The sequence below is a fragment of the Gorilla gorilla genome, chromosome 1 (assembly GCF_029281585.2).
Source record: "Gorilla gorilla gorilla isolate KB3781 chromosome 1, NHGRI_mGorGor1-v2.1_pri, whole genome shotgun sequence".
Lineage (NCBI taxonomy): Eukaryota > Metazoa > Chordata > Mammalia > Primates > Hominidae > Gorilla > Gorilla gorilla.
In genome coordinates this window covers 88242918-88255017 of record NC_073224.2, presented here as the reverse complement: position 1 = coordinate 88255017, position 12100 = coordinate 88242918, and positions in this window count along the sequence as shown.

The window sequence follows — 12100 nt, the reverse complement described above, 5'->3', positions numbered from 1 at the left end:
CACTTGAACACTTAGAAGACATTGCAGGATTATTAATTGGCGTAATTTAAAAATTGTTGTGTCTCAGGGAATAGGGAGGCTTAAGGAGAGAGAAAGAGATGAGGGAATGGTCAGTTGGAGCAGTCAGAACACATACAACGTTTATTAAGTTTGCTCTCTCATATGGGCATGGCCCAAAACAATTATAATAGTAATATCAAAGATCACTGATCAGAGATAGTCATAGCAGATAGAATAATAATGAAAAAGTTTGAAATATTGTGAGAATTACCAAAATGTGACACAGAGACATGAAGTGAGTACATCGTGTTGGAAAAATGATGCTGATAGACTTGCTCAACATTGGCTTACCACAAACCTTCAATTTGTAAAAAATGCAATATCTGTGAAGTGCAATAAAGTGAAGCTCAATAAAATGAGGTATGCCTAACTCCAATATAATGATGACATTAATCACCTGAAGTTAATGCAGACTCCACAACTTAAGGATGCAGTCCGCCACAAGATTACCCTCATTTCAGGTGACAGACACAAATTCAGGGGTCCCCAGGCCACCTGCTATGATGAACTGACTATGAATTTGGAGATTTCCATCATCTTCTCAGGTCTGATATTTGCTAGAATGACTCACAGAACTCATGGAAGTGTTATAATTACAGTTATAATTATAAAGGATACCATTGAGGACCTGCTAAGTGAAGAGACTAACAGGGTGAGGTCTGGTAAGATTCCAAATGTAGAGCTTCCATTAACCCCTACCATGTTGTCAGGATGCATATCTCTAGGTAAGGTGATGTGTATTCCCCAAGCAGGAAGCTCCCCTGAACCTCACTGTTTCGAGTTTTTATTGAGGTTTCATTAGGTAGGTGTGATTGGTTAACTCACTGGCCACGTAATTAAGTTCAAGCTCCAGTTCCCTCCCCTCTCCAGGGGTCAGGAGTTTGGATTGTTAACATCTGGTTCAAACCCTTAACCTTGTAATCACACAGTTGGCCTTTCTGGCATGACCAGCCCCCATCCTAAGTTGTCTCCCTGGTGTAAACTAAGGTGTGGTCCAGGGTCCCACCATAAGTAACAAAGACACACTTGTCTCTTGGGAAATTCAAGGGGCATAGAACACATTTTTCCGGAAACCTGGGAAAAAGACCAGGCATATTCTTTATTATATAACAGTGGGAAAGAAAATTATTACCCTCATTTTCAGATGGCACTGAGGAAGGCAAAGTGACTTGTTTAGTGTCACAAGGCTCAATAATAATGGAGTCAGAATACCAATCCTGGAGGTCTGACCCCAAGTCTCAGCCTCTATCACTGTGATAGATTCCCTACAGGAAGGCCAATTTCACATCATAATTGTCATTATGTCTTTCAAACTTTTTTGAGTAGCTGGATCTGAGCTAAGTGTTCCTTTGGGAACCATGATCACTGTTCCTGGTGGTTAATAAGAGATCCTCCTCCTCTGGGCTGTGGCCCATTGATGCTGTGAGTGTGGGGTTGGCAGCCCTCTGATCAGGAGGTCCATTGTATGACAGGTACAAACAGCTCTGCAGACTTTGAAGGTGAGGCACAAGCCAGAGCTACCCTCTTTGTTGAACCATGAGGATGAGTGGATCAAAGGAGTCACAAATCCTCAATTTTAGTGTCCTTTTTTTCTGTAATTTCCACTTATGATAAAAGCATTTGTTATTGGCAAGCTATCTATCTATACGTTTACCATCTGTGTATCCAATCTATTCATCTAATCTATTTATGTGTCTGTCTGTCTATCTTTCATCTATTGACAAGCTTTCATCAACCTTAAAGGCTGATTGTGGCTGTGGCCTGTTTCTTATAGTGGGGAAGGAAGTATAAGTAAGGTTGAAGGTCCCGGGCATGGCTAAAATACAAAATGATGATTTTTCTAATGTTGCTTCCTTCTCTCCCTTCTCCTCTCTTTCCTAATACCCCTCCCCCTCCAGTCTTTCCTACTCCCTTCTTCCTTTCCCAGCTTTCAGAATGCCTTTTTACTTCTCCTACATGGAAACATCATCTTGGTTGAACAATCATTCTTATGTGCCAGATATAATTCTATAAGCATTATGCCTATTAACACACACCATCCTCACTACTATTACCATCATTGTAAGTGTGAGAAAGCTGAAGCAAAGAGATGTTTAATGAACTTCCCAGAGTCTCCAGCTAGTTTGTAGCAGAACTGAGAGCTTCAAACCCTGGTAACCAGATGCCCAAGTCTGTACTCTTTACCACCTCACTAAACTGCCTTGATTAAATAAAAAGAATTTCAGCTTTGAAAGTTGGGTTAAGTTGCTGGCTTTTTTCCTTAAGACATATGTGACCTCAGTCATGTTGTAGAAGCTGCCCAAGCCTCAGTTCATTATCCTTTAAACAGGGTAAACAAACCCTTCTTCAATATGATGCCACAAAGACAGAATGAGGAAATGTATTGAGTAATATACTCTCCACTCACTTCCGTTTTTCTCTTCTCCCTAGGACAGGGGCATGGAAGGACCTAGAGAAGGCATTGATTCATGCTCTTCAAGACCCATGCTCAGCTTTGGGAGTGCAGTTGGGTTGCCTTTGCAGAAATGACCTTTTGAGACGTCACCCAGCGGCAAGCTGGCTCTGGCTCCTTATTGCCCCACCACAGCTATGCCCAAGTCACTGTAGGGAAAGAGTGGCTTGGTTTTTTTTCTTCAAAACTAAGACTTTCAGGAAAGTGAGCTGCAGTATCTGGAAAATCCAGATATGTTAAGTCACAGTATAAAAGTCTCTTTTACTCTTTCAGGACCATTTTTCTTTCTCTTCTGTGACACCTTCAGCCTTTGCAGAGAGATTGTGGGCAGGAGACCTGTGACATGGGTGTTTGCCTCTAGGAAGCACAGCAGAGACCAAAGCAGGGCACAGTCATTTCCACCCTGGCTTAGACTGTACTGCTCAGCACCGTGACTGGAGGTTACAAGGCCTTTGGCTGTAAGTTTACCTCTACAGGTTTTACTACTTAAGGAACTCCTGCCAATGGACTTTTCTTAAGCCTCAAGGTCAAGTTCAAGTTCCATGCTGGCTCTGTAGAGTTTTCTTGTCCTTTGCAACACAAATAATGACCAGTCTCTTTAATTAATTCCCCTTAGTTCTGCTTGATTTTCAGTTTTTCACCTTACTCTCTCTAAGTATTAACAGTGACCTTCATGGGAACTGTGGTTGTTACCTTATTTCTTTCTTTGTTGAGTGCCTAGATCCTTGCCTGGAACTTGGCTGATGTCTAATAAATGACTGTTGAATTGAATGTGACTGCCTGCCTTCCTTTCTGCCTTTTTATATATTACTATGGTTCCAGAACTTTCTACTATCTATCTCACAGATTCCTCATTAGACCCTTACACTGAGATTGTTCATTTCATTGGTCCTGAGGGATTCCCTTGACCTTTTCCCACTCTGTAAATACCAAGTTAGTCTAGCAGAGTGAAACAAAAAGTGAGGTTGGGACTAGACAGACTGGGCTTGGAATACTCATTTTTCAATTTACTTAGTGCTCTGACCATGGGCAAGTGGTTCACCATCTCTGAGTCTTGCAAAATGGGGCGATAATGTCCAGAGCTGCTGCTGATAGCCCAAATAGCATCTTTGTGTGAATTAGAAAAGGGAATCTCCAGTGGCCTGTGGACTCTTCGTGTGGCAAGCTGGGTGTGAGTTGGATTTTTAGCCTTTACTTGCTCCCTTGGCTGGTACATTCTGTAAAAATCATTCCAGGCAGCTCTTAAAGGACCTCTCTCCCAAGGCTGGCATGAAGGCTAAATGACACTGAGCAAGGGAAGAGCCTGGCAGAAAGCAGGGAATGAAAATGTTTTATTTTTTTGGTGCCCAAAATGAAAATAACACCATGTTACTTACAGTGTACATCCACTTTCTCTCCCACTAACTCCAAAGTCCTCTATCTGTCCTGTACCATGGGAAAATCCTAGGCAATACTGAATTATCAGTGAAGTTAGCTACTGGAGTCTCACATCTCTTCTAAGGGTATTGTGTCCCCACCCCTACTCCAGCTTCATGAGCCCATTGCCTTCACTCTCTCTCCTTCCTCTTCTCCCTGCTCCAAACAAATTTTGTTTCTGGAAAGAAGCTGATCTCCGTAGTTTGAGCCTTTTCTTCTTTCTAATTGTGTACTTACAGACTTTCTCTGCTTTTGGAGATAGCTCTGGCATTACTAAATACATGTGGGTTACAAAGTAATTACTTCTTCTGAGACATAAGGCAGATCTGAAGATGGACCCCTACAAGAACTAGCATCTTATTGACTGAAACAGATCTCCCTAGATGCCCCAGTAGATACATGACATTTTGATAATTATATCTTTATCAGACACTAAAGTAAACTAATGCACTTTAAACCAAGCAATGTACAGACCAACATTTCCTCTACATCTCTGACCCCATGCCATCATCAAGTCTTACAAAGGCCTGGTTGGTGTTTCTCCCCCTTTTTCTTTCTGATCTCTCCTGTGTACTGTAAGAGAGCAGTTAGGATTGCTCACATCTTTGTCCTTAAAGCTCCCAGTGGCAGAATATAGGAGGGAGAGTGGGAGGGGAGAAGATGCTAACTTCATCCTGCTCCTTGGTGTGCCCTGAATCCCAAACAGAAGTAGCCCGGAAGCACACTGGGACAGAGGTTTCAAGACTCTACAGTCTCCTAAACCTCACCCAAGTCTTGAGCTGGATGCTTGACAGGATTGCAGAACTCCCTTGCACAGTGACTCCGACCCAGTTTAGAGGGCTGAAATTTTAGATGTTGAACGTCCCAGGAAACCAAGCAAATCATGAATAAAGAAAAGGCTCACAAGCCATCGTTTTAAGTCTTGGTTAAGTTTTTGCTATGGTTTTTGTTGGTCTATTGTCAGTATAGCAGAGTGACTAAGTAATGGGTCATGAAGTGGATGATGTGGGTTTGAATCGTCTCTTACACTTGTGTAGCTGTGCGAATGTGGACAAATTATATTTTGTGTCTCAAATTTCTTTTCAGCACAATGTGGGTGATAATGGTACCTATGTAATTAGATTATTAGGAAGGGCAAATGAAATAGTGCTGATAAAGTGCCCAGTACAATAAATACCTGGCACATTGGAAAAGTGCTCATAATCGCTAGCTGGTTATTCCTACCAGAGATAATAGTGACAACCAAAAGCATTCTCTTCTTTCCTGAGGAAGATTCATTTGAAATACATTTTTTGTTGTTGCTAAATATGCTAATTGGGATTTTGGAGAGCTTTCCCTGCTTTGCAAGTTTGCTGCAGTGTGATGTTATGGAATGACCATCATTAGACTTGAATAGAAAGACCCAGCAAGGTATTAGTTCTGTTTCTGTCTTTATTAGACTGTAATCTTGAGCTCTTCACCCAAGAGGGCTTCACCTCACTTCCCTAATCTGCAGAACAAAAGGATTGAATGAGATTAACTCTATGATCCTTTCCAGCTGCAAAGCCCTGTGATTCTTTGTTTATACTGAATATCTCTGGCTCAGGGAAGAGGCTGAGTCCGGACTCAGGTCCAGGTGAAGGCTTGGCGTATTGGCCAGTAGTTGGAAGGCCTGAGTTGTTGCCATTCTTGCCTTTGATCACTCACATTTGTTTCAGCAAACCGAGCAGGTGAAGTCAGGGCTCTATCAGCTTGGACTTCCACATTCTTGCCTGAGCAGGTGGCCTTACAGCAACAGGCTTCCCAGGCAGACAGTTCAATGTTGGCAACTTATTCCAGACAGAGACGCCAGAGGCCTGGGTGGTTCTTATTACTGCTGCCTCGTCTCTCTTGTTTCCTAGTTCTTGGGGAGGCCAAAGTATTAAAAAGTGAATTCAGACATCTAATTAGACTCCAAAGCTGTGCTCTTTGTGCTCCAAAGCAATCTGCTCTGCTGCATTAGTAATACTGAATCTTTATTATAAAGACTCTGGCAATTAGTCAGTGGAGATGAATTAGTAGATGAGTAATTGTCTATGTGAAAATTAGTCTATATGCAATAACAACTTCTTATAAAACAGAAATAAGACAGCATATGAGTAGGTTGGAACAGACATACAGACCATGAGGCCTTAGAGTCATTTGTGGCTAAAAAGTCCTCCACTCTTGGGGTCAAATGGCTGCTCTGTTACTGTTGGTCTGCTCTGGTACTTGGCCATCCTCTCTCTCCCTCCCTCACAAAGAAGTCGTGGCCACACTTGGATATGTGGTGAAGGAACTAGCAATTGCTGGCTTTAATTTTAGGGCATAGAGGTTACTGGAGAGGAAAGCTATGCAGGTGACACAGATTTGTGCCACCCTGAATTCCCTCCCAAGGTAACTCCAGGAAATCTTGTCTACATTTCCTCCAAGAAGGAAGGATGACAACTAGGCCACCCTGGCACTGTCACAGATGGGTAGCACCAGAAGGGACAAAGTGGACTGTGAGGATATTAGGGCTGATTTGTAACAGGTTCCCGTGTCACTAGAGCTCTTACGTGATCCCTTACAGGCACCCATAGAAGACTCAAACAGCACTGTGTACATTGGCTTTGGGGATCATGGGGTTAAAGGGTCTGAGGGGATGCAGTCTTCTTGTAATGCTGGATGGGAAAACACTTCCCATGAAGATATCATAGTTATTGTTTGCTCCTTAAATCTTAAGAGATACAAAAGAGTTTTCACGTGGCTGCCCTAAAGAAATTGGCCAGTGGTTGCTCCCAGAGCATAGGAATAGATGGCTTCTCAGCGTGCTCATATATGCAACCCAGGTATTTACTATGATTATTTGCCTTTTAAGGTTCAGATTTGGCTCAACTGAAAATAATTTTACTTGGAAGCTCAATGCCTTTTCTTAGATTTCTGCAGTTTCACAAAGGGGCTTATGTTTCATAATTATCATTTGTTCTGAGCCTCTGTGGCCATTGAATAGTTTAGCTTCTAGACCATTTTTTTTTTGTGTGTGTGTATAATTGTTGTTCTGCACTGGTCAGTGTGGCTAGGAAACTCAGCCCTGGTGTTTGATTACACACACACACATACACACGTGTCATTTTCGTTGTGGGTCTAGCAGACTTTACCAAAGGACTGAAGGTTGGAAGAAAAGGCAAAGAAGTCTGGCATTTACTTCAAGCAATCAAGCAACTTAAAAATTTCAAATTTATTATGAAATACTTTTGTTAATAAAGGACCTTTAGACAGTCTACTCTGTTACTTGGCCATCCTCTTCCTCTCCTTCCTGCTTATTTTTTGGCTTGTTTACTCGATCTACTGATATACTTGGGGTTTCACCTTCCTCCCCAGTGATTCCCTAAAGATGGCTCAATCTCTAAGGAGATTCTGATGCCAGATGTTCACATAATACCTTCCTGCACGTGCTACATATGTAGCATCGAGAGGAGTCTTAGGACAGAGCTAATTTCTGATCTGTGTTTATGTCTCAGCTGTGAAACAGTGGTCAGTCAAGCTGTACATGCTTCAGTCTGTTTCATCTCCAGGCCATTTTGTTTTATCATTTCAAGAAACTGATTACCTTGTACAGACCATGTACCTTTATCACTGGAATGAGTTACTTCAGGAATCTCACTAAATTCTTAGTCAATGATTGCTTACTCCTCTCTGATGTGTTAACTGGTGGCCCTTCTGGAATTCTGCCTTCTATCTTTATTCCCAAGACTGGGGCTCAGTATTCACTTCCCCTTTGCTTTCTTCTTTGTGTCACTAAGAGAAAGCCCACACTGACCCCTTACTCTGGAATCTTCCTTCCTCTGGGCTCTATGCCAGCAAAGCCATTTGAAGATGTGTGTGCCCGTAGTCTCAGGTGGATAGATGTATGTCTGAAGACTCTCAAGTCAGCCAATTGCCATTTTCCTAGGTCTCTCTTCCTCAGAGAAGTGCTCTTGAATGGTATTTTTTTCCATAGAAACTTCCTTTTAAGTCACCAATTAGTAGAAACTTGTTGAGAATCCACTACATTTTTGTAATCATGTATTAGTGCTGTGAATCATTATATTCTGCCCAATATTGAAATTTTCATCATATTTTCATTCCTACTTTATATCTGATCTAATCAGGAACATATTGTGTTGGGTAAGTGTAATTTAAATGCTCATTTCTGCTATGTGATACTTAGCCCCAAGCTTTTTTTTGGTCTTTGAAGGACAATCTCATTCGTTTTACATTGCTCAGAACCCAGAATAGGCTGACTTGAATGCTTAAAATAGCCCAATGTCCCCATAAGCAGTGTGTTGTGGAGTCAAGTCACTGCAGGGGAAAGTCCACATCTCGGGTGTTATTGTGGTCAGAAGAAAGGTAAATGCCACAACTCCTTTCAGAGCTGCTCCTGAACGTCAGAGGGCTGCACCGTCTCTGCAGAGTTTGTGAGAGAGCTGGGCTGGATGACAGGGCCTGCTGCGTGACCTTACATGGCCTGCTGAGTCCTGGTTCCCAGGTCTGCCTTCCATCTTGCTGACGAAGAAAGAGACACATTTCCAAAATCTGTAATGAGACAGAACTGGGGTGGGAGTGCTCAGGAAATACACAACCCCTGATAGAGCCCAGAGGGAGAAACCACTGCAATGGAATGCAAGGACACTTCTTTCATGAGGCGTCTGTATAGGGTTGAGAACAGGACTGAGGCATGTTGTGGGTGGCTAAAAAGCGGATGGGGTGAAAGTCCAAACTCACTGTCAAGAAGGTGATGTGTGAAGTGTGGGGGCTGAGGCTGAGGAAATGGGAGGACAGAGATCTGGGCTGGCGGAACCGAAGGAGGAGTGTTATCTGGGGGTAAGGGATGATTTGCTGGGGAGGAAGGTGACTTTCCATCTCTTCGCGGTGGTGCTGGGTGGTGGGAAGAGAGGAGGAAGCTGGGCTGGATGATGTAGTTTGAGCTGGGTGAGGAGCACATGAGGACTTGTTATTATTTGTTGAAGATGTCTGATGCACGGCAAGATCATGGAGGAACCGCACATGTGGGATTGACTGACGTAACCAGCTGAATATACTCTTCTGACCTGGAGAATCCTATAGGGGGAGAGTTAAATGTACTGACTTTCACTCTAGACTTTAGTTCTGATGAACACAAAGTCATATGATTATTTAGATCCCAGCCTCACTGTTACTTCTTCAAGGGACTTTCCCTGATGCCTCACATTAAATTAAGTATCACAGACATATCCACACTATTAACAGCTGTAATTTTCCTTATTAGCACTTATTGGTATAATTAATCGATTCTACATTCATCTGTTTAATGTCTTTCACCCTCTAGACCATTATGTTTCACAAATGCAGGAAGTGTTTGTGTCTCATTTATCATTGCATTTCAAAATCCAGCATGGTTTAATAATTTTTTGTTGAATGCATGAATACACACAAAAAAATGTTCACTGAGCACCAACTGTGTGCCAGCTCTGAGGTGACTGCTTTGAGGAGATGGCATGAGAAGTCGGTGACAGACCTTCTTCACTGCATGGCTTGCAGGGCTGTGGTAGAGTCACACACACAACAACACAAGGCAAAGCACAGAACCAGCCATCGGAGAGGAGCAAAGGGCTCACAGAGAAGACGGCAACTAGTAATGCCCTGTTTATAATTACCAGTTGCAAAGACTATGAATGAAATAATCAATGAATCCTTACAATGAGACTGTGGGGAATGCAGGGTGGACATTATTATTTCTTTTTCACAGAGTGGAAATCAAGGATCAGAGGTGGTCTGAGATTTGCCCAGAGTGGTGGTGTTAAGTTTTTCGCTAGTACACCAGTTTCTCATTCTTTTTGAAACAGATCTTGAAGATTGAGAACTCTTTTTTGTTGTCTTATACTGTGAGAGAAGATTGACAATCAGAAATTGACAGAAGGAATGGAGACAAAGCATTCAAGAAGGAGGGAACAATATCAGAAAAATCACAGATGTTGAACATTCTAGGATCTGGGAATCAAAGCTTCGAGTTCATTAGGGCTAGAGGAAATTTAGATCATTTAATCCAAGTCCTTTATTTTATAGATGCAGAAACAGACCCAGAGAGATGAAGTTACCCTGTCCACAGGCTCAGGGCTGGTTAATGTTAGAGGGATTAGCTGGGAGCAGGCCTTTGCTCATGTCTACTTCACAGCATTCCTATAGCATCCTGTGAAGTGGATTCTGGAATTGTCTCTAGTAGAGGAAATTGAGCCTTAGGAGATTAGGAAATTTAAATTTGCTGTGCTACTGACCAGGAAATCTAGGATTTAATCGTGTGTCTTAAATGATCCAAAGCCTGAGCTCTTCATTATGGTCTTCTCAAGTCTTTAGAAATAGTTTTGGAGGCTGTTGCTGGGACTCAGGGAAAGCATCACAGTGAGACGCTAACAGCGGGGTTGGAACTGGTGTCTACAGAGTTGAAAGGCAGGGCAGCTCTTTTCTACTACATTAAAGACTTAGTGTAATTTTAAGGATGTGGAGAAGGCTCTCCTTCCTAATAATAACTCTGTGTCATCATTCTGCTGATATCAGGAACTCTATTAACCTAAAGGATTTTTATTTCATGAGAGAATACTTAAACATAATTCCAAGTAAAGCCAACTCACTAAGTTGTGGATTTATTGGGGCTAATGGCAAACCCAAGGTGAGTTTTGAGCACACTGAGTTTGAGGTAAATAACGTGAAATAAACGTTAGTACTTATTAGTGATAATCATATTACTGAACATGTATCTTGTGCTGCCCCAGCACCAAGCCCAGGGCATACAGGTTACCTTGTGTGACCTTTCAACCCCCGTGTGGAGGACATTCTGCTTTCACTCCATTTTACAGATGAGGAAAGGGAGGCACAGAGAGGTGAGGACATTTGCAGAGAGTTACAAAGCCAGCAAATGGTGGATCCAAGATGTGAACTCAGGTAGGCAGTCCACTCTTTTAACTACCCCATGGGTCCAGAGCTCAGGATGAGTCATGGAAAGTTTTAATGTGGTTGATCATCAGAGACATTACTAAGAAATGGAAATAGCCTATTAGGTTAGCAAGTTTTTGATATTACTCTGCTTCTACACCTGCCATGGGAAACTGTGGCATTGTTTGTTTTCAGGGAATTTTTCTGGTCTAGTTTAAGAAACTTAGAAAAGTGTGAGAAATCTTGCCACCGTATCTTAGACACCTGCTAAACCTCACGTCACTTATCCTCAGGTTCAACCTGTCTTCCGGCTGTTACTTCTGTTAAATATTGCCTCCTGTCAGATACTCCACTGACAGAGTCGCACATTTCTGGGATTCAGTTCCAATGATCCATTTGAAGACTCCTGTGCTGTTTGCTGAGGTCACCTGATGGACTGGTATTTTACTAAAGTGCACACAGGCCCTTTGATGTTTCAGCATCATTTAGCAGTCATTTCCTATGTCCAAAAGTTTTCTGGGGAAACCTGAAAGGGAGGGGTGGAGGGAGGGCAAGTGTCATGAAAGGTTAAATGTCAAGGACGAAACTAAAGATCACCAACACGGGAGTTAAGGCACCGGATAAGGGCTCCCAGCACCCTCCAAGGTTCTTGTGCTGCCTCGGGCTTTGAGGTGTCATAGAAATTCCATGACGTTTTGCATGCCAGCAGTGTCCACTGAGCCTGAGGTGGAGTACTGGCTTTGACAGGCTGGACTGCTGAGGTGGGTCTGGCTTCAGTCAAAAATAGATGCGTTTTGTGATAGCTGTTGCAAGCAGACGGTGCTGCACTTACTTATGTTAAAAATAAAAGTGCTGCCAAATGCTAAGGGACTTCAAAGTCACAAAGAAGTGTACTTGGGGGAATCTGCCACTTCCTGTCGTGCATATGAGAGTTTAGAGAGAGACTGACCGCAGCGTGTGCAGCATGGAAGCCAATTTGATGTTCGTAATGTACACGGAGAGTGGAGAGCATTGTGGCGTCCACTCCCTGATACAGGGCTGGATACAGATTTATTCGCCTCAGAACCCCGATGTTTGCGCAGGGCACTTCCAGCACACCATGTAACCAAATCCTATCCATTTACAAAACAAACAAACAAACAAACAAAAATCAATTCACTGCCTCTTTGCTTTCTATTTCCCTCACTGCCTGTGGTCTCCTGAAGGCCAGGGCCTGTGTCTCACTCAGAATCTCCAGGGCATAGC